This window comes from Phocoena sinus, chromosome 18, assembly GCF_008692025.1.
Source record: "Phocoena sinus isolate mPhoSin1 chromosome 18, mPhoSin1.pri, whole genome shotgun sequence".
Taxonomy (NCBI): domain Eukaryota; kingdom Metazoa; phylum Chordata; class Mammalia; order Artiodactyla; family Phocoenidae; genus Phocoena; species Phocoena sinus.
In genome coordinates this window covers 46,607,613-46,631,329 of record NC_045780.1, presented here as the reverse complement: position 1 = coordinate 46,631,329, position 23,717 = coordinate 46,607,613, and positions in this window count along the sequence as shown.

Sequence of the window (23,717 nt, the reverse complement as noted above, 5' to 3'; positions counted from 1 at the left end):
TCACGGTCCCAGCCACTCCGCGCATGTGGAATGTTCCCGGACCGAGGCACAAACCCATGTCGACTGCATCGGCAGGCAGACTCTCAACCACTGTGCCACCAGGGAAGCCCCTAATAACTTCATTTTAACTTGATTTTTCCTATAAAGTTCTTATCTCCAAACAAAGTCACCTTTTAATGTACTGGGGTTTAGGACTTCAACAAATGAATTTTGGGAGGCCACAATTCAACCCAACACAGCACAGGGCTTCACAAAGCTTGTGTATTTCCCCTAGGTCTTTCTAGCCTTGCCACCCCCTTTCCCATGAAACACCAAGCTCTATTACAAATACATTTCTTTTTTTTTAAAAGAACTTTCTTTTTATAGCTTTTTTAAAAAAATAAATTTATTTACTTAATTTATTTATTTTTGGCTGCATTGGTTCTTTGTTGCTGCACGCAGGCCTTCCCTAGTTGCAGGGAGTGGGGGTCACTCTTTGTTGCTGTGTGCAGCCTTCTCATTGTGGTGGCCTCTCCTGTTGCAGAGCATGGGCTCTAGGCATGCGGGCTTCAGTAGTTGTGGCACGTGGATTCAGTAGTTGTGGCTTACGAGCCCTAGAGTACAGGGTCAGTAGTTGCGGCACATGGGCTTAGCTGCTCCACAGAATGTGGAATCTTCCCAGACCAGGGATCGAACTCGTGTCCCCTGCATTGGCAGGCAGACTCCCAAACACTGCGCCACGAGGGAAGCCCTACAAATACATTTCTCTTCTTGTTTACTGATTCCCAGGTGCCAGGCCCTGTCTTCAATTGGGCTTTCAAGACTTTCAACCTAATAATGATCCTCCTTGGGAAGATTTTCATATTAGCTTCTAGCTGAGCAAGAAAAGTCTGCAGCACCAGGCTTTTAAAGTTCAAATATATGAAAACATAGATTGAAGATGAGCTCAAGAAATGCCTAAACCTGAAAGTATTCTGTGAGTTGGAAAGAATCCTTCTCACTTGTTATGAACTGCAGTTTAATCAATGAACTTCAATGAACTATGGTTTAATCAGTATTAGGTTTCTTTTTTTATTTCTTTAGATTTTGTTTTACTTCTTAAATGTAGTTCTTGGCAATGTTATTCATGTTCAGCTAGATTTATTTATTAAGGACTTTAGTTCTGATTTGTATAAAACTGTTGAGTGGAGAAGTTTACTATTCTATTTCAGCAAACCATGATTATCATTTAAACCAGTCAGTATAAAACTTCTGCTGTGATACCTATCTCTCCTAAGTGTATCTCAAGTCCACTGGTTTTTGAAGGTGCTAAATATTTGGAGTGCTGAATCAAAAATTTCAAAATAAAGATGATAAATCACACCCTAGTGAAGGAATATAGAGTCACAAATGATCTAATATAATATAAAATTTCAAAATATTTTGATGTTATACAACTTTTACATTGGGCAGATTTGCCTTCTTAATTTGGATTTACTTAAACTGCTAGTCCCTGAGTTCATGCTGTTAGATAGCTAGGAAAGGGGGTTGGTTCAGAAGTGGGTCAGTTTTAGGTAAATACTAAGCAAGAATTAAGAAAGACTGCCACAAATAACCCACAAATTGGATAATCTACACAAATAATTTAGAGTAGTATGAAATTAGAATTAGGGAAATCTAGTGACCCGTAGGAAAATCTTACATGATTTGTCTGGGGAAAAAAAAGTCTCCTGTGAAACCTAGAAATCCAACCATTTTTGATCTATTATTTTATCTCAGGAAACTTTGCAAACATCAGTGAAGTCCCAGTTAAAAACATCACTCTAGGAATAAAGCTGCTCCATTATCTTGAGCTCTGCCACTATCTTGCATGTCAATACTCAGAACAGAAACCTTTTTCTAAGGTTGATGGATGCACTGTGTCTCAGTGTGTATGTGTCTATAGTTAGATTTTTCTTTTAAAAAGGAGCCATTAACCATGCCTATTTCAAAGTGTTTTCCCTTTTTTATCTACACAATCAAGCTAATGTTTAACTGTTTCACAACATATGCTTCCATAAAAAGTAGCAAAGGTAAACCAGAATTCTCCTTAGCACATAGCTTTTGAGTAATGTAGAAAGCACCTTTAGTCTGTTCAGAAAGGTAAACTATTGCAGAGGATAATTTTTTCCCAAGTCTGATAACTCAGGGGCAGCAATCTGGGGTCTAGAAAACTGCAACTGGGGTCTAGAGATTACCAGTTACTAAAGCTGGTCTATTTGGCTGAACATAGAATGACCAATATTACGCCATTTTCTACCTACAGAGACAGTGAATTCATACGGCTCATAATAATTTTTATAATTTAAAGAATTTTATTTATTTTGACTGCAAGTAGAAAAAATATTATCAGAAGGCAAATAGAACAAAAAAGAGTTAATAACAGATTTTTTCTATTAAAAATAGATATTAACTACTTCTATGATTCAGGCGCATAATTTTAAGAAACACGCCTTGAAGACAGAGAGCAGACCTTTGGGTAGTTTAAGTGTAATGTATAGAACTCTGTGATGGCAGGGATTTTGTTTCATTTGTAACTAACAAACAATAACAGATAATTTGGAGTCTTCATTTACTGTTATGAGGAAGATATAAAGGATGATATGATATGGTGGGGGCTAATTGGGGACCACTATGATGCAGGTGGTCTGGGAAGGTCTCTCTGAGGAGATAACAATGCATTGAGACCTTCGTCATTAGAATGAGGCAGTGATGTGAGAATTTGGAGGAAGGAGAAGGGTGCGAGAGCTCTGGATGGGAACGAACTTGGACTCTTCAAGGGAGAGAAGAAAAGACCAATGTGTCTCGTCAACGTTTGTGTGCTTGGAGGAACCTCTAAGTAAATGGTTGTGGCCTGGCTGACTGACTCTGCAGCCCTGGGCGTGTGACTTAATTTTGCTGCACTGCAGATTCCTCATCTGTAAGTAACAATAATTCACAACCATCACAACAGCTCTTTTGGACAATGATTACATGTAAAGAGCACCTTCTGGACACAAAGAAAATCTTCCATAAAGGTCAACTTTCATCTTATAGCTGTTATTTTTAGGCAATCAATTTTTTCATGAGCACCTTTAGTGCCAAGTGCTAAACCACCCAAAGAAATGAATGATGTAATTTTGGCCTTAATAATGTTTATAATTTTCTTGGGGGTATGAAATAAGTTTCTGAACTATATGGTATCAACAAAACATGATACAAGTGCAGAGGAGGAGGGACAAGTGGAGACAAGTGGAGATCACCTCGAAGAGATAAAAGACAGTCTTATGGAAGGCATGTAATTGAACTGGTCTTGAAAATTGAGTAAGATTTTTTCTTTATAGGGCCTTCCAGGAAGGCATTGCAGAGCAGGAAGAAGCACAGCAGTGAGAATAAGAATGGCAGTTCAGGGCATTGTGGGAGCAGGGGCTAGGTTGTTCTGAGTAGTAGAAGCATGCTTCCATGAATGGGAAAAATTGGCTAGATGTATAGTGAAGGAACTTGATGGTGAAAGGAGTTAGGAAACTGAAACCTTGAAAGTGAGGTTGAGGAGTGTGAACTTGAAGTGGTGGGAATGAGTATTTCTCTAAAAACATACCAGGAAGTTGTAGGCAGATTAATTAGAGGGAAAGAGATATTGGAGTACATTATACACTGCTTGATGAGGTAAAAAGGATTTGGTAGGATAAGAGTCTTGGTTATAAAATGGAAAAAAGTAGCTAAAAGATAACTTGAAGGATTAAGCAACCTTGAGTAGCAGAATTTTTACTTTGACACATAGCTATCATGAATGAATGTTATTGTTTCAAGAACTAGACTAACTGTTGTACACTTGTCATTTCTATTCATCTAATGACCTAGAGACAATTATTAGGGTTTTACAGATGAGGAACTGAAGAGTAGGGAGATTAAGGGATTTGTGGATTTTTCATTCAGGAATATTTGGTGTTTCCTCATTGCTAATTGTTACCTACTGCTGGCTCTTAGAATAGACCAAAATGCTTCTTTGACCCTCAAAATCTTAGAAGATTCAGGTGGTTTTTGGGATGTAGAGGTTACAACCACAACCCCAGGAGACCTGGGCAATTTTATGATACCCTGCTCCCTCTTGTGATTGGTCAGAACTTCCCTCTAGAGCTCCTTTCTTCTGACTGGTGACCACGAGGTGAGAACACCACTGAGAGGTGATGTCAATGGATGTAGTTTGTGGAGCCTTTTCTTAATTACTTTTGTGGTCAAAGTTTAAATTATTTTATATTGGTAAATATATTGATAAAAATATATTGGTAAAAACATTATTTTATTGATAAAAATATTAATAAGAATATATCTTATGTAGTTGCCATTGGTTAGGTTACCTCCTTTATCTTAATCCTTTTCTATCTAAATGTGACAACTATTTTATAAGATTTAAAGATTCCTTTGATGGCACGACACTTGGCTAGATGAAGACAGAACTTTTTGTTGCTTATAGCTCCAAACAAGAGAAGGCTGGTCAGAGACACACAGGAGGTTGTACTGGGAACAAGGTAAGAGCAAGCAGTGGCTCTAGGAGGCAGCTTGCGTGTGGTTCCCTGTTTCCAGTTTCATGTGGATTAGCTAATTTGAATAACTTTGGAGGTTCCAGAGCATAGGAGCTCTGCCTAGTTGTTTGGTACCTGGTGATTAAAGAATCAGTGGTCCTGGAGTATGAGTCCCATTCTAGAAGTGGTTGGGGTGTGGATTCAGCTCCTTGAAAGGGAAACTGACCGGCCTCCAGCCAGGACCTCAAAACTGGGTCAAGCCAGCATTAAAAACAAAACCAAAACTGTATTACAGCTACCACACTATCCAGTGCAGTTATGAACGTTTATAACCCTTTTTATCTCCCGGCGAAGGTGAGGCCTCTCCTGCCTTCCAGCTGATTCTCTTTTGGGTCGAATTTCTTTTGGCAAATGTCCAATATGGATGTCCTGCTGTGTTCTCTTTTCTACTCTGTATGTCTGTCCCCATCTCTTTGTCTCTTTACTTTTATTATTTAACTCCTATTTTCTCTCCCTTACAGCTTTGTCTACCCTTGATTCCATTATATTTCTCAGTATTGGGTTTAGAGAATAACTTTTCTGTCTCTAGGTATTAATTTTAAATGCAGGTAAGTTGAACACCTTAAGTTTCTCTAAAAAAATAATTATTGCATTGTTACTTGATAGACTTTTTCTCTGTCGATTTAACTTTGATTTTAAAAAAATGCTTTCTTATCTCTGACTAACATTATTTGAGGTTTAATTTCCAGATATTTTATCTTTTCTTTTCAATTAGTTATGTCTAATAAACCCATTCATAGATACATAGACATACATAGAAATCCCAAGAGTTGATAAACTACATTTTTAATTTTTCTGGGCATTCAGCCAGCTTGATTTAACTTTTAACAAACCTCATTGTGTCCTAGATCTTATTTTAGAATAGGTGATTTATAATTACTAATTAGCTAGAATAAGAAGATAAGGAAGATGATTAGCCTATGAAAACTTCAGTTTTCTTTTCCAAACAAAGATTGAAATCACAGCAATAAATATATGTAATGTAAACACATTCCTGTATAGTAAAGCTCGTTTCCTCTTCAGTAGTCCAGACCTTCTTCACTATTACAAATGAATTAACCCTGTCAGAAAATTCAATCATCTCATTAGCCTACTAAATTTCATCTCTTATTTTCTGCTGATCTCTATTCTTGAGAGGTGAGTTAGTTCTAACAGACTTACACTTAATTCACATTGTTTAGTTCTTATATCAGAGTGTTCCCATAAATTCAGACATGTTTTTTAAAGGAGAAAATGGGTATTCCACAAATACCTTTACTGAAGATGTCGAAAGTATTGCCTCAAAGCTAAGAGAATGTATTTCTCCAAAATAACCCCTTCAAGCCTTGCTTAGTTTTAGACTTAAAATTTATGTAACTTTTATAGCGATTTTAGAAGGAGTACATATGGTGGGGTGGCTGGCAAAAGTTAAAACCCCCGAAACTCTGATTCATGCTGTATGCTCATTTCTGTGATATAAGTACTCCAACCTTGTCTGATTTCAAACTACCAGTGTGAAACCACTAAATGCAGAGTTTGAAAGAAATGCAAGGTAGCACATCGTTGTAAACTATCTCCACCATACAGATATAATATAGAAATAACATTAAGAGAGCAAATGATGAGTTTTGATTATTTATTCCCTTGGTTTCAAATATAAGTTATATAATTGTGAATGTATGTAATTTAATTTTTCATAATGGCTATGTTTAGCAACTGTTCACAAAATTCCTGAAAAATTAACAGTCAATTCTGTGAGCTGATATAAGCCAGCTTCAGCACACCATTGAATCAGAGTGTTAACATATTTGAATGATGCCAGACACAGAAATGACAGATTTGTACATTTGTTTCTAGTTCTGCTTAAATGCTCAGAAAACACTCTCAGTGACTTGGACAAAGAAGGAGAAGAGATAGATTAAGGAAAAAATGAAACACAATTTAAATTAAGAAAAATGGGAGACATCTGGGAAGGTAAAGGCACATCAGGAATCTAAGATGTGTGAATGAGATGAGAAGATTATAAGAGAATCTCTAGATATTTTCTTTGCATTTAGTTCATCTCTAGCTCATGGGCTTATCATTAATAAACTCAGAGAAATGCTGGAGTGTATTTCTCAGCTGATGTTGTGTTAACAAAAGGTCTCAAAATCTGAGTGGCCTACAGCTTAAAGGTTAATTTCTAACTCATATAGCATGTCCATGGTGGGTTGGCTCTAGCTCTGCTTTATACCATTCACATTCCAGGATCTAGGCAGATGGAGGACCCTTGATCTGAGGCATTGTCTCATGACAGAGGGAAAAGAGAGATGGATGAACACATGCTAGTTCCAACAATGACACTTATAATATCTGATCATATTTTATTGGCCAAAGCAATGTTCACAGTCATGCTTGAGTTCAACAGGGTGAAGTTATAAAATTTTCCCTTAAAGAGAAATGCCAAAGGGAGGGAGTTGCAGGGAGGAACAGCATACTTTGAACACAATATAATCTCCCATGTGGAGAGAGAAGATCAAAAAGATGACTAATTGTTGTAGCAGAGAATGGTGGGTTCACCAACAACATGTTCTCTTCTTTTTCCTGATGGTAGAGCTAGACATTGTTTGGCCTCCCTGAAAGCTAAGAGTGGACACATGACTGAGTCTGACCAAAGCCAGAGTTGTTTAACCAGAGTTGTCACCTCTGCTTACCTTTTATTGGTCAGATCAAGTCCATGGCCGTGCTTGAATTCAACAGAGTGAAGATATACAATTGTCCTCTAAGAGGGTTGCTGAAAGGTAGAGCATCCCAGGGTGGGGCAATGAATATTTTGGACAATAATACAGTCTACCATGTGAAGAATGGAAAAGGTGCCAAAAGACATTGTGTCAGGGGCGGCCGGTGTGCTAGTGATCACCTCTGTCTTTCCCATCTGTCAACTAACTGGAAAGGGTGCCAAGGACCACGTAAAGAGTAAATCCCCAAGATGGAAGTGCCTGAGTCCTTGAAGGATGAGGTGGAGCAGGTCCTCACCTCCACATTGAGCTGGGACATGAATGGGGGATAAACTCTCATACTTGAAGCCACCAAAATTTCAGGTGATTTTGTTGTTGCCACAGAATAACCTAGTTTATCTCGATAAATACAAGTTGCTGTAGATATCATAAGTTAATATATATGATGTCAGCCCTTGGAAAAGACATTTTGAGCACTGTGGTAGGCTGAAAAATTACACCCTCCAAAACATTTATGTCTTAATTCCTGTAATTTATGAATATTACCTTATATTAAAATATGGTCTATTCTTCTGTCAATGGACATTCGACAGATGAACAGATAAGGAAGACGTGGCACATATATACAATGAACTATTACTCAACCATAAAAAAGAAATGAAATTGAGTTATTTGTAGTGAGGTGGATGGACCTAGAGTCTGTCATACAGAGTGAAGTAAGTCAGAAAGAGAAAAACAAATACCCTATGCGAAGGCATATATGTGGAATCTTAAAAAAATGGTACCGATGAACCTAATGACAGGGCAGGAATAAAGATGCAGACAGAGAATGGACTTGAGGACATGGTGGGGGGAAGGGAAGCTGGGATGAAGTGAATGAGTGGCATGGACATATATACACTACCAAATGTAAAATAGATAGCTAGTGGGAAGCAGCAGCATAGCACAGGGTGATTGGCTTGGGGCTTTGCAATGACTTAGAGGGGTGGGATAAGGAGGGTGGGAGGGAGGCTCAAGAGGGAGGGGATATGGGGATATATGTATGCATGTGGCTGATTCGCTTTGTTGTACAACAGAAACTAGTAAAGCATTATGGAGCAATTATATCCAATAAAGATGTATAAAAAAATGGTCTAAAAAGAACCAAAAAAGAAACAGGATCTATGCAGAAGTGATTAAGTTAAGGATGTAGAGATGAGGTGATTTTCCTGGATTATCAGGGTGGGCCCTAAAGGCAATCACATATATCCTCATAAGAAGAGGGATATTTGAGCACAGACAGAAGAGGAGAAGGTGCTATGAAGACAGAGGCAGAGATTGGAGGGATGTGAGCACAAGCCAAAGAGTGCCAGTATCACTAGAAGCTGGAAGAGGCAAGGGATGGATTCTTCCTAGAGCCTCTAGAAGGAGCACAGCCCTGCAGATACCTTGATTCCAGCTCAGTGATACTGATTGAGGACTTCTGGCCTCCAGACTATGAGAGAATAAGTTTCTATTGTTTAAAGCTACCACATTTGTGGTAATATGTTACAGCAGTCACAGGAAACTGGTACAAGTACCAAGATTAAGTGATGACAGGGAACCAAGTGCCAATGCTCAGCTTCAACAAGGATATGTCCAACGGAAAGCAACCAGGGAGGTGCTGGATATAAAACTTCAATGACTCTAAAGTCATACAATTGATAAACTGAATTCATATCATTGTAAACCATCCTGAAGTTTGAGAGCAGGAATAAAGATCAGCAGTTACCTTGCTGAAAATCTCTAGCATCCTAAGTCTGTGTATAAAAAGTAACCTGAGGCTTGAAGATACTATAAGACTTACTCCCAATTAAACAGCTTAGCCTTAAAATTAGTGCTAGAATACAATTTTCCTAACCCCCAATCCTCAAGGGTATCAAAACTGGAAAAACAAAGCTAGGGTGTGTGTGTGTGTTGTATTGGTTACTGTGATGAGTCGTCACATCCTCTTCAGGACTGAAATAGTCACTCCTCAGGGGTTGAGTATTGGCAACAGACACCTCACAGCCCCATGTGCCTTCTCTGAATCTGACTGGTCTGTATGATGGTACAAAAGTCCTACTCCCCTTGCCTCAAGGTAGGACAACTATGAAGATCCATCCCAGTTTCCGGGCACCCCATGAGATGCCCAGGGCCTTTGTTGTGACGATATCACAGCCCATATTCTCCTCTTGTTCCTCTGCCTGCTTTCTTCACTCCTCTGCAAGTGTTGATTCCTGACAGCACTCCCTCACAGACTCCCTGTATCCTAGCATCCACCTCAGAGTTTACTTCCCAGGGAACATGACCTGTGACATCCATGAAGGATGTGGGCAAGAAATTAAATGCATTCTTCATGCCTTCAAAGGGTAGAACTAGGACCAACAAGAAGATGTCCTGGGGAAGAACATCTAAGTTTAATATAATCAGGAACTTTCTGCCAATTATATCCGTTCAAAATGAAGCAAGAGAACTTCTAAAGTGGTGATCACCTGATAAGTATCCATTTTTAGACATTATTATCTGTCAAACATATTTCACAAAAGACGGCTGCATTGTACATTAGTTTTTTCAGCAAGTATTCATTGAACACCCACTATTGGCCAGGGACTGCTTTAGGTACTGGGTGTATAGCAATAAACAAAAAAGGCCCAATTCCTGCCAAGATGGGGTTTATATTGTAATGGAAGGAGATAGACAAGGAACACCTGGACAAGGAAATATACATCCTAATTACTGATGGTAAGTTTTATGAAGAAAATAAAGATGATAATGTTAGAGAGTGGAAAGTGGGTAAGGGGGATGAGCTAGAGTCATGTCTGAGTCCACTTGGTCTGCTATCACAAGATACTATTAGCTGGGTGGTTTATGAACAACAGAAATTTATTTCTCACAGTTCTGGAGGATGGAAGTCAAGATCAAGGCGCCAGCATGGTCAAGAGAGGGCCCTCTTCTTGGCTCACAGCGAGCATCTTCTTGCTGTGTCCTCACATGTAGAAGGGCCTTGAAAGCTCTCTGGGGCCTCTTTGATAAAAACACTAATCGCATTCATGAGCACGTCCACCCTCACGACCTAAGCACCTTCCAAAAGCCCCACCTTTAGGAGTTAGGATTTCAACAAATGAATTTTGTGGGGACACAGACACTCAGACCATAGCAGGGGCTCTGAGGTGGTCTACGAGGAAAATATTTGAACTGAAATCTGAGTGATGAGAAATCCATACAAAGATCTCAGAAAAGAGTGCCGTTGGCAAGAGAAACATGTTTAAATGTCTTCAGAAGGGACCAAGCCTGATGCTAATCACTAAGATCCCTTCAAAGTAAAGGGGTGCTCTTGTATTGTGAGGCTCTTCTTGAGGTGCGGGTGTGGAGGTGCACTGGCGCAGGCGACAAATCATCCAGGGAGAGTTGGCAGTGAAGATGGAGAAGGCCAGCTTCACCCTTGCTTCTTGGACTCTCCTCCTTATCTTCCTCTCTACCCTCTGTTAGTCATTCCCCAATATTCCAAACTCTGCCATCACAGTAATAACAACAGCCTGGTAATCTCATACTTAAACATACCACTTTCTGAGAAGCCCTCCTATCTGATGGCACTGCTTCCTATTCCACTGAGTTAATAGAATCCATCCAAAGAGAAACTTCCCTACCTCCTACCACCATAGCTGCCACCAGATCTGGGTTCATTGTCTTTGTTGTCTTTTCTGTGACTACGGATGGACTCTCCATTCTCCTGGAAAACACTAACCCCTCCGTGTGTTTACTCTTTTCTACCCAAAACACTGGCACAGCAATTCTCTCCTCTTCTGTAATGAGTGTTTTCCTTTTCTCCTGGACCTCTTCCTTCAGCATTGAAAAGTGCTTGCATTCCCACCTATATTAAAACACCTTCTCTTAACTATAATTTGAAAAGATACATACACCCCAATGTTTCACAGCAGCACTATTTACAATAGCCAAGGCATGAAAGCAACCTAAGTGTCCCTTGACAGAAGAATGGATAAAGAAGATGTGGTATAAATATACACAATGGAATATTACTTAGTCATAAAAAAGAATGAAATAATGCCATTTGCAGCAGCATGGATAGACCTAGAGATTATCATACTAAGTGAAGCAAATCAGACAAAGATAAATGATATCACTTATATGTGGAATCTAAAATATGATACAAATGAACTTAGTTAACAAAACAGAAATAGACCCACAGGAATAGAAAACAAACTTATGGTTACCAAAGGAGAAAGGAGGGGAGAGATAAACTAGGAGTTTGGGATTAACATATACACACTACTATATATAAAACAGATGATCAACAAAGACCTACTGTATAGCACAGGGAGCTAGACCCAATATTTTGTAATAACCTATAAGGGAAAAGAATCTGAAAAAGAATATATATAACTGAATCACTGTGCTGTACACCTGAAAACTACACAACATTGTAAATCAACTGTACTTCAATTAAAAAAAAAATAAAACAGAAACAAAAACTCCCAAAACCCTTCTCTTGGCCCCAATTTCCTTTTGCAGGTACTTCTCTGAAGCCCTTTACTATAAAACTCTGTAAAAGTATGGTCTATATTCCCTCACTTCAACTTCTCTTTTCTCATCCTCCCTTGAACAATGGGGCTCCTGGCCTGCTCACCCCAAGCACAGAGACACTACCTCTATTTCTGGTTGCCAATGCTGCTCAATCTGGATAGACAACTTTTTAGTTCTACTCTGCCTTGACTTTTCAGGACCATTTAATAAAGACCATTATTGGTCTTTCTTATGCTTCTCCTCATTGAAATACTTTTTCACTGAACTTCCAGGATGCTACATGCTCCTGGTTACCTCTCTCCTCTCTGGCCCTAGTCTCTTAGCTCTGGGTTTGCCCGGGGACTAGACTTCGGACTCCATCTTTTCCCTATGTTTTCCTCTTGATATTTCCTTTATGCACATGACTTTAAATATCATCAATATGTAGACAACTTCTAAATACATTTTAGCCTAATCTTTCCACTGAAGTCCAGCTGCCTTTGCAGCGTCTCTACTTGGACACCTAATAAGATTCTCCAAACTTAACTTTTTCAGTACCAAGCCTATTTTCCTTGCTACCTGCTCTACCTTCATCTCAATGAAATCATGCTCGACTTCTCCTTTTCTCTCACATCCCACATTCCATATAATGGCAAATCCTGTGGGCTTACCTTCAAAGTATAGTTAGGATCTGACCAATTCTCAATACCTTCTATGCTCCTGTCCTGATCTGAGACACCATCTTCCTCTGGATGACTGCAGTAGCCTCCTACATTTATCACTGAGTATGCCCTTGCCCCACAGCAGCAACCAGGGGTCCTTTAAAAAAAGGTCAGGTCATATCACTGTTGGAGAAGTCCCTTCAATTCTTCCCATTTCACTCAGGCAAAGCCAAAATGGTTATAATGTTGTATTTGGGCCTTACCTGATCTAGTCCCCAGTTACATCTCTGACCTCATCTCCACATACCCTGTACTTACTCTTGACTGAAAAAAGTGCACAGCCTAAAAGTTGAGAATTATGTTCTATTCAGCAGACTTTCTGAGGAATTAAGCCCCGAAGACAGCCTCTCAGATAGCTTGGAGGGACCGCTCAGAAGAGGTAAGGGAGGAGCCAGGATATATAGGAGTTTCTGCAACAAAGACCAGGTAGTCAGTACATCAAAAGATTACTGTTAATTAAAGAAAACCAGACGTCTCAAGTTCATGGATTTAGCACTTTTCTACATATGCGAGAATGCAAGGGTCTGGGCTCATTGAAATGATTCCTTTGATAGGCCCCTTAACTATCTAGGGCCAGTAGCCTGCTTTCCTCCATTCTAAGTCCCCTCAGGGTGCATAGTCAGGGGGCGGCTGCAGTGACTGCCAGCTTGGTGGTTGGCAGCCTGTTTGTCTCCATCCTGATTTCCTTCAGGGCTCACCATCCGGGTGGCTGTAGTGGCTTGATGGTTTGATGACTGTGACATCCTTTGTTTACTAATATGACAGGTGATGTTTTTCATCCACATTACTTACCTTGATTCTGCCACACCAGCCTCTTTGCTGTTACTCGGACACGTTATCACGTATCTCCTCATGACCTTTGCTCCTGCTATTACCACTAGCTCTTCCCCAGACAGGGTGTGGATCATTATGTCACCTTTCTCAGGCAATTAAGCAAATGCTACTTTCTCAGTGGGGCCTTCTTGGTCTACTTCATTAATTAATTAATTAATTAATTTTCAATAATATGGCTAACACTAATACTGCTTTTACTATGTGCTAGGCATTGCCCTAAATATATTACAAATATTAATTCATTTAATCATCACACTAACCCTGTGAGTCAGTATTATTATTATCTCTATTTTACAAATCAGAACCCTGAGGTGCTGAGAAGTTAAGTAATTCACTCGACGTCACAGAGCTGCCGTGTAGGGAATCCAAGATTCACAGTAGAGCAGAGGAAGGGCAGTTGTCATTTCTCTGCCTATTTTACTTCATTTGTTTATTAGAGAATAACATGCCAAGTTCACATGGCTTTTCTGACAATCAAATAAGAGGCCATTAAATACTTTGCAAATATTGGGCATCATTATTAGGAATTGCAGTTCACACTTGGGAATGCCTCATTTGGGGGACATATCCTAGCCTGGATTTTTTCTGTTAAATTTTGAATGTTGTATTTTTTGTTACAAAAGTAAACACAGTGAAGAGGGATATAGCATTGTGTAGACTACTTCTACAGCATCATGCGTTCATAATCACATATTTTTGATGGTAAATGTAATGAACAAACTAGTACGCTGGGTGCTTCAGAGAGTACTGAAGAAGTTCAGAAGTGTTGAGAAAGATGACCCGAAGGTGGTTTCACTCTTGTGGAGAGCAAGACAGTAATATATTTTAAAAATATTTATTTATTTATTTGGTTGCACCAGGTCTTAGTTGTGGCACGTGGGATCTTCGTTGCCGCATGAGGGCTCTTTTTTTTTTTTAAACATCTTTATTGGAGTATAATTGCTTTACAATGGTGTGTTAGTTTCTGCTTTATAACAAAGTGAATCAGTTATACATATACATATGTTCCCATATCTCTTCCCTCTTGTGTCTCCCTCCCTCCCACCCTCCCTATCCCACCCCTCTAGGTGATCACAAAGCACCGAGCTGATCTCCCTGTGTTATGCGGCTGCTTCCCACTAGCTATCTATTTTACCTTTGGTAGTGTATATATGTCCATGCCACTCTCTCGCTTTGTCACAGTTTACCCTTCCCCTCCGCATATCCTCAAGTCCATTCAAGACAGTAATATTTTAGCAAGATGTTAAGAACTGAGTTATTCGAGGCAGAAAAGGCTTAAAGAAAACAGAGATAATAATGCAACTGCTTGCTTCTTCTATTTATGAAAGTCTGCTGTTTTTTCATCCTTGCAATGACTACTAATAGATTTGTATAGAAAAAGAAGATAGTTGTGTGGAGTAAATTATACCCTTCTGGCAGCCATTCTTCCTTATTTATAGTGCTCAAGTTTCCTTTGGGGAATTACTGCCATCCCCTGGTGTGGAGTTTTGGCGGCATTGTAATCAGAGTAGCTTGCCCGTCCACAGGGCAAACAAGTAGGGTGGACAAACACAGAGGGGCAAGTCCCCTCAACCAGATACTTCCTCTCTTCAGCCTGGTACAGGCAAGGGCAGGCACCTGACAAACATGGAGCCAGGGGGACTCTTAGGACCAGGAAACTTGCGCAGAGTGATGCCAGCAAGGAGACATGGCTGGAGTTCCATCGTTCCCATGATGCTGGCCAGAGAAGTACAGTGGATCCTGCATCCCAGTCTCCCGAAGAGTGAGTACCTACTCCTGCAGCTTCTAAGCCTAGTTCTCCAGGCTTACCTTCTTCCTGTGAGCTGCCCAGTAGTCTTCCATTAAATTCCCTCTTTTAAAATCTGAAGTTACTTGTAAACAAATAAACTAGGATACAACTAGATCAAAACACGACAAGAGATTATCTCTATAGATCACTCAACAGTCCCAACTGTTTTGAACACAGTTACAGGTCACCCTCGGCTTGTTCTGTCAAGATCTTTTCCTCCTCCAACATTATGCAGCTGACGTTTTCATATCACCAACACATGATTCCTACTTTACATCATCCTGAGACAGGTGTTGTAGAAATGTGTTCATAATAAATAGAGTAAAAGGGCAGTATGTTTTGTAGGTGACATTTTGGCGAGAAAGGAAGAAACTACATAGGGGACCTATAAGAGTCACCATTTTCTCTGCCCCATCTCTCCACCAATTTCAAATGTGTTATTAATCAAAATACGGAGATAGTACTGGGAACATGGCTTTGTTAATATAAAGAAAAAATCAGGGCTTCCCTGGTGGCACAGTGGTTGGGAGTCCGCCTGCCGATGCGGGGGACGCGGGTTCGTGCCCCGGTCCGAGAGGATCCCACGTGCCGCGGAGCGGCTGGGCCCGTGAGCCATGGCTGCTGAGCCTGCACGTCCGGAGCCTGTGCTCCGCAGCGGGAGGGGCCACAGCAGTGAGAGGCCCGCGTACCGCAAAAAAAAAAAAAAAAAAAAAAAGAAAAAATCAGATATAGAACAGGGAAACTAATATAAGCATAAGCAATGTTTTCTTATCCCTGTTTTCGAGTCTAACTTTCTGTCTTTTCCTTTTTGCCAATCAGAATCCCATCATCACAAAGAATGTGCTATCAACTTTAAGTACTGATGCTCAAGTAAAAGTGGCTTAGACCTTAAAGTGAGGGAATACAAGATTACCTATTTGTTCCTAAAATTACCTAAAATGAAAATAAAGGATAAAAGGGGTATAATTCTATAAGAACAAAGAAAATATAAATGATAAAACAGTAGAAGATATACTAACTAAATTTTGAATATGAGAGTTCTGGATAATAACTTTTTAAATCAGAGAAAACCAACAAATGCAAATTAATTTCCACTAAAGAACTCTGAAAAAACTCAAAATGAGAGACACCAGATAATTCTGCAGGTGGGCGGCATGGATAACACTGAAAAAGAATGTTGGTTAAAATTCTCTAAGGAGCGGTTAAACTCTCCAGACCCTCACTAGAGTGGCAAGCTTAGTTTTCTGTACACAGTAGACAGTGGACAAATGTTTTTTTATTAATTGAAATGACACAGCATTGTAGTAAATTTTCACTGACATTTGAAAGAGTCCTTTTTTGAACCAAAGAGACAATAACATTTGATTAAAGTTTCATTGGGGTTTATGGATTATATGCAATGTCTAAGATCTAATGGTGGGAAAGATTGGGGGAGAGAGGAAACATAATTGGTAAAGCTGTCTGATAGGGCTATGGGGTTCATTTTACTATTCTCCTTACTTTTTCATATGTTTGATTTTTTCCATAAAAAAAAGAAAAATCTTAGATACTCAAAGAAAAGCTCAGAAGTTGGCAAAGTCTACTTATTGTTATGCCTCTTCTTCTCTGAAAGTAACCTGAGTTTTAGCCTTAGATGAGAGGCCCATTTAAGAGGACAGCTGGTTCATTCTGTCTGGTGCTATTGTTTCTCTTGGATCAATATTTCTCATGCATTGTTGAGGCTGTGCTTAATATGTCTCACAAGTGGTTTAACACAGAGGTACTTGTGGCTACACCTGAGTGGAGGGTGGTTACTGAATGATTGAAAGAACAATTGAAAGAATGCGAGTCTAGGAACAGAAGAGAAGAGAAGAAAAAAGCGACATCTTCCAGCAAGTGATGGAGTGCTCTTATTAGAGGTCATATGAAGATTACAAATTATCTTTGGATGTTACGTCTGTTCATTTTGGAATTGTGACGGCCTTTCACTTTTTAAGATATACAGATGTTATTCATCATTACCCACCCGACTCTTTAGAGAACTAAAATCTGGTCTTAACACCTCAAATTACATTTAATAAGAAGCATAAGCATTTCAGGATTAGGGTATGAATCTTGCTTCCTTAGAAAATTATAGAATAAGGGTAACAAAAATAGGGGTGGGAATGAGAAAGACAGGCATCAAGTAATAGAGACAAAAGACAGATGGAAGTGAGATGGTGGGAGAGGGAAGGAAATGACATATTTTCCTTTCAAGTCTGTGCCTGGCTCTTATTTGAGTACAGTAATCTGATTCATGCTTATACTCTGTGTCTGATTTATTACCAATTTCATCATGAGTGCCCAGCTCCATTGGCTCTTGCCCATTTGTCTCCAAGGTAGTGAAACCACCGTCCACAGAATGACTGTACCAGCTGACCCTGTTAGCACGTTTAACTCTCAACTTAAACGTCTCCTTTTGCTAGTTATTTTTAGATTTATTGTTGTATGGGATGTGTATGTTGTATAGCAATATGATACCTATGGAATGTTCTGAACTGTGTAAATCAATCACCGTAATAGCATCTCCGGGTGAAACCAGGGGCAGCGAGGACAGGATGAAATGAGACAGAGAATGGAATGGAGGAAATGGGCAGCAAAGAGTGACAGAAAGGGGGTGGAATACCACTGGAAAAAGTACTTAGGAATTAGAAACAGAGAGTGATAAGGGAGGCAAGAGAGTGAAGAAATGAGAGAGACAACTCAAAATGAAGATTTAAGCATGACTAGACAAAAGCATAATTAAGGGAGCAAATTAAAGATCAAGGATCATTGGAAAATAAACAGTGCATTGGTAAATAACAGTACCTGTGCTTTAAGAAAATAATAGAATATTAAATCTTGCTAATTCACAGGGTAATAGAAATGCATCTCAATAAAGACGTTCTTTATGATGTACTAAAGACAGGCACAGAAAATCATAGAAAAATTTGTTTGGGGAAGTAGAGTGTTTTAGTTACCCAGGAGCTGGTAAAAATTGGTTAGAATTAAAAATGGAAAAAATGAAATAGTGATCAAATGTCCTGATGAAGAAATAGAAAATGAACAGATTTTGAGGCTTTAATCAGGGTAAATAAAATGCAAAAGTAATTCTCAAACTGAAGTCTTGGATGGAAACGAGTTTTTCTGAATTTTCACTATCAATTTGTTAAACGTTGGACCTCATTGTCTTATTCTCATTGTTTATGAGTGACAGGAAAACGCCTTTAGGTATGTGGTACCCATTTCTTCATGTATTTGGTATCCTCCCTAAGCATTCCTTATCTCTACTATGTCTCCTATTGAGTTAATAATGAGAAAAGATTTTGACCCTCCCCACAAATACCTTGTTGTAGAGTATGCCATGCAGTGCCAAAACCCCTTTGGTGATTTATTTTATCTCTTCAGACTAACTTGATTTTAAAGGAGCTGTAGTTAAAGTTTAGCCTTAATTATGGAATAATCTTGCCTTTTCATTTTCTTCTTGAGACATTCAATATTACTAAGTGTGTTTGACTACCAACTTTCATGCTTGGTTTTAGGCAGAATTTATAGTAATTGTTTTGGAATTTTTAATTGGATGTATAATAATTGAGGTGAAGGCTTTTTACCTAATTTCCCTAAGAGTTCACTTGCTACTAAATAAGCATGAAAGATACTTTCTGTTTCCATTATATTTTTATATTAGTAATTATACCACTTAAAGTTTAAATAGGCTTCAAGAGCAAAATGTAACATGAAATCAAAGAGTTAGCATTTTTCCTTGTCATCAACTTTCTTTATTTTAAATACGTGTCTTGCTAATCTCCAAATGAATTACCTTGTTTTAAATTCACATTTAAAAATCAAATGAGATTACAAATGTAGTATTTGAAATTATCGATATATGGCTATAGATATCTGAGATAAAATAACTGGGTAATCCACACTGAAATATGAGTTAAATAGTGTGCTGATAACTCTTTGATCTAAGAATGATTAAATTGACTTTTGATTACGTCTATCTTTTTTCTCCTTAATAACATAATCCCCTGTAGAAAACAAATGAAATAGAATTGAAACTATATTCTTATGTTTGCAGATTTTCTTTAACAAAAAGTATAGTTCAAAGTTAAATTTAAATTTAATTATTGCTGTACTTGAAGCATCAAGTGGTTTTTTAAAGCCAAAATTATTCATAAAGTTGATCTGCTTTTGTCCTGAAGCCAGATTTTACTGAAAAACTGTTGTGGAATGATTGTATTTGTTGAAATACAAATTACAAAAATGAGCCTTGACTTTTTCAAAGTTTAGTTGTATTAAACAACTTCCTGTAAGACAAGTTTCAGCAGATCAGCATAAAATTTTCTTAATTTCATTACAGCCTGTAAATTAAAATTAATGAGTCTGACACCCACAATTAACAATGAAAAATGCAGATTGTTATAATTACTTAAGCAATAACATTGCTTTACATAGAAGACTTAAGGTGCTCCACAAATTATTTACAAGTGTTATATAAAACACAAAAAATGACAATTTCAATTTATTTTGTCAATGCAAAAAACCAAAATCCTTACTAAAACCTTTCTCGTTTGGGAATCTCTCTCCATGCATAATTAAGCAAATTTGATTGCAATTAAGCTTGGCTTCTACAGTAGAGTTTTAATTAATGCAAATCTGGCATCCACATCTATAAGATTAATTTTAGTGAATTAAAAGAAAACAACAAAGCACGTTTGAAAGTGCAGTCGTATTGTTGAAAGGACAGAATTTAAAAGCTGGTTATTTTTCAGTCTTTCATGTGTATAGCCTTTGACTTAGACTTTAAAGAGTGGATATTTTATTCTGATTTGTTTTTTTGTTTTTAAATGCTTTATTAAACAAGACCATCAAATGTACACACAATCACTTCAGAAAGACATCTTTAAAATTCAATATACATTAGAAGCAGGGTCTACTCATGTTATATATAGGTGTATATATGTGTGTATGTGTATAAATGTGACTATATACACACACACTCATACACACACAATCCCTGCTACCTTTGCAGAATTAGATGTGAAACTCATCCACAAATACACATAGATTTTGTTTTACATGTTTTTAAAAATAGGTTTAGTGTTTATATCTCAAATTTTAAAATACTGACAGAGAGTATTATTGTTGAGGCCGTATTCTCTTTAATAGAAGTGCTTAAGGTGGAATACCAGGTAAAGCATAGAAATCACTTGTATTATCATGTACATATTTGTTGTTAATACCATTTGATGTAATTTTATTTAATTTACAATAGAAATTTTCTCACTCCTTGTGTTCTATTTTACAGAAATATAGATGTTGTTGAATACATATTAAAATAATTAAGTATCCTAAATACATGACATAGTTTGGAAACAAACTTGAAGATCTTGATTATTTTTTTTTTAATTTTTGAATTTTATTATATTTATTTTTTTAGACAGCAGTTTCTTATTAGTTATCCATTTTATACACATTAGTGTATATATGTCAATCCCAATCCCCCAATTCATCAGTTCCTGATTATTTAGAAAAAAATGGAAAAGATGTTGCTATTAGCAGTAGGATTTCTTGATATCCAAAATTTCAAGTTCTTTTTTCATAGGATGAATTGATGAGGTGGTTGTAAATATGTAAGGGTTTCTACTTCCATTTTGGCCAAGGCCTTAATACCATGGATGTCAGGTAAAGTTGGACAGCACAGAACTTGCAAAGGAGCAGGGGTACCACTAGCTTTAGAAGCCTCAGCCAACAGCCACTTCAAACATATGAAAGTGTCAAAGTTGGAAATTAGAGAGGCTACTATCTTTGGTGTGACATTTTCTCCACTTTCCTACCCCCAACATGGACAAGGAAGGGTCTCTTCTCCTTTATCCTTTGAGAGTTTTGAGAAGATATTTGAGGAGATTGATAATGATCCTGATGTTGGAGGCTGGTGTTGACCCTGCTGAGACCTCAAAGGTAAGAGGCTGCTGTGGAAACCTGAGGCAGATGAGTAGAGAGAGAAACTGGGCTGGACCGAGGGCTAATTTCAGTTAACATGTTGCCAAGAGAGCCACCAGGAAGCTTCCACACATGGGAAACACACAAATGTTGCCATGAGGAAGAGAGTCAGGTTTGTCTATTTACAAAGTCCGGAAAGTGTTGCCTCTAAAATCTCTCCAATCCCGGAAGAATCTATTGTCTATTTACTATGTCACCCGTTAAGACTTTGTTCCTACCTTTTATGTGCTTTGCCTCTCCCTTTTCTACTTTTCACCAATCTAGAAAATCCAGAAGCCCCTAGGGCAGAAAGGAGGGCAAGGGATGTGAGTAGAAGCTTAGTGAATAGAAAACAAGTCTTCTGCCCTCTTTGCTGCAGGCCCAAGTGTGGGTGAAGTTTTGACATTAGGTGAAATTTGGCATTTTAATGATTGCACAGACTGTGCATATTGGCTACTCAATAGTTACACGAATAAGGTAATTTTGACAGGTCAAGGGCAAGTCAAAATAAGTAAAATTGTAATAGTAACTAGTTATTGAGCACTTATGTGCCACTCTGATTTCCGTCTACAATGGTGTCAAAATTATATTGTCTTTTTAATGGATTTCTGTGCATTTATTCTTAACAAAAGCCTTCAGGTTATAAATAATTCTGGATTCGTAGGAAGTTGCAAAATATAGTACAGATAGATCCTACGTACCTTTAATCATATTTCCCCTAATGATAACATCTTACAAAATATCAAAGCAAGGAAAATGACATTGGTACAATCCACAGACCTTATTCAGAATTCGTCAGTCAAAATTACATTCTTTTAATGTTTCTTATATCTTCTGTGCTTTAGTGCAGCAGTCCCCAAGTTTTTTTGGCGCCAGGGACCAGTTTCGTTGAAGAAAATTTTTCCACGAACCGGGGCGGGGGATGGTTCAGGCGGTAATGCGAGCAACGGGGAGCGGCAGATGAAGTTTCGCTTGCACAGGCTGCTCACCTCCTGCTGTGCGGCCCAGTTCCGAACAGGCCGCAGACTGGTACTGGTCCACAGCCCAGGGGTTGTGGACTCCTGCTTTAGTGCATCTACCACCCACTGAAGTAGACAATTTTTAATTTATGGGATGCATATGTATTTTGTATTGTGGGAATTAGAGTACCCAAGGCATTCACAGTCTAGAAGGAGAGCCATATCCATAGAGAACTACTGTATTTCATCTAATCTAAGATTTCATCAACTGTACAATAAGATGTACCATTATTTTATGTGACACTGAAAAATAAATTGTGGGGAATTCCCTGGTGGTCCAGTGATTAGGACTCCATGCTCTCACTGCCGAGGGCCCGGGTTCAATCACTGGTCAGGGAAAGAAGAAGAAATAAATTATGTCAAATAATAACATTTTTGTCGTTATAACACACATCCTGATTTCAGAGATATTAAATGCAAAAGATAGTGCATTTTGAAATTAACAGTATATAGTAAATACTATAGTAGCACTAGTTAAATAATTAATGGAGTAATTTATTTCCTGGGGTAGGGGATTAAACAGTTGAGGGATGTCTAAGAGAAAGGCACAGAGAAAATAGGGCACAAGAATAAGAATTTAAAAGGCAATAGGTTCTTGCCAGAGAGTGAAAGGTATGAAGGGCACTCCAGGCTGGAGAACAGCCCCAGGAGAGTGGGCCCATGAATATGAGCAGTCATATGCAGTGGTTAATTGGGAGTATGCATGGAGGGACAGACACAGGGTTAGGAATGAGGCTAGAAAGGAGGGTGAAATCAGTTGGTGAAAAGCCATGCATGCTACTCTAAAGAGAATGGACTTAGTTATATATTCACTGGGGAGCATTTAAGCAGGAGACTGGCATAATCTATGTTTTAGAAAAATCCTGCAATGGTGTGAGGACACATTATGGGGAAAAAACTAGAGGAAGGAGATACATTACCAACTCGTATTGGGTCTGCAAAATACCGATAGGAAATCTTGATTAGACATAGGCTTTATTCCTTAAGAAAAAATGCTTAAATATTTAAAATATCTTTTAAAACTAATATACCACAACCTAATTATGTTAAAATGAAAATCTTCCCTCACCTAACCCCTCACAATTAGAGATGTCTTCCTTTCAGGTCCTAGAGCATATTATTTAATCACTGATCTAAAAAGCTTTTCAGTCTAATTAATTTTAACCTTTTTTTTTTTTTCTTCTACATTCCATGTAGATTGTAAGCCTCTTGGTGCTGGAAAACCAGTCATCACTACACCTGTTGGGAACCAGGTATGGGAGAGGAATAGGGCAGAGGAAGTATAGGTGGGAAACTGGAGTTAATGCAGTGGTGCAGACAGGAGAAATGGCCATTTGATGTAGGTGGTAGGAAACAGATTAGAAAGAAATAGATGTCTAAAGATGCTTCGGAACTGAGATTCAGAATCCTTGAAGATTGATAGCCTATGGTAGCTGGGACAGGCAGGGGTCTAGAAGTCTTTTTCTCTGGCATGGGGAGCTGGGTGAAAAGCTGCCCTTTACTGACCCAGGGAACCTGGAAATGGAGAAGTTTAGGGGAGAAAGTTGCTGTGGGCATGTTATGTTTAACATTACTTTAAGAACAGGACTGAATAA